This window comes from Penaeus monodon, chromosome 20 (genome assembly GCF_015228065.2).
Source record: "Penaeus monodon isolate SGIC_2016 chromosome 20, NSTDA_Pmon_1, whole genome shotgun sequence".
NCBI lineage: Eukaryota > Metazoa > Arthropoda > Malacostraca > Decapoda > Penaeidae > Penaeus > Penaeus monodon.
The window spans coordinates 12973137-12973581 of record NC_051405.1 but is presented as its reverse complement, the minus strand read 5'-3'; the positions used below and the strand labels follow the sequence as shown (position 1 = coordinate 12973581).

The 445-nt window shown below is 36.9% G+C and overlaps 1 protein-coding gene across 1 annotated transcript in view; it reads right to left on the bottom strand.

Annotated features, from left to right (window-relative positions):
- LOC119585640 (EH domain-binding protein 1-like) overlaps positions 1-445 on the bottom strand; it is a gene marked incomplete in the record, with an annotated part of 320960 nt that overhangs the window by 168771 nt on the left and 151744 nt on the right.

The window sequence follows — 445 nt, the reverse complement described above, 5'->3', positions numbered from 1 at the left end:
TAAAAAAAAGAATAACATATAATACATCCTATTCAAGGTACTTTTTTTAATCTGAATGCTGTATAATCTGCAATCCACACCACAAACCTTACTCTAACATCTGCCACAAGAATGTTAGAATTCTCATCCTTCAAAGATATTTTTCAAAACTGAAATTCTCAAAGCATATGCCCAAGAATTTCCATAGGAGGTTCCCAGGTAGAGATGGATATGGTTTGTGAAAAACGACCCATTATTTAGTCACACCATAAACAGAATCATGGACATGTTTTAAAAAGTGTGTCTTACAATAACTGTCATCATTATTCCAATTGTATAAGCTTTACATCTCAACCATCATGACTGAAAGTGATGGCCAGGGAGGAAGGATTTAGCATTCTGGTGCCATATTTAGGCACCTCTTGGTCTGCTTCTCTCCCTCTGAAGCATGCAGGCCTCTGTGCAT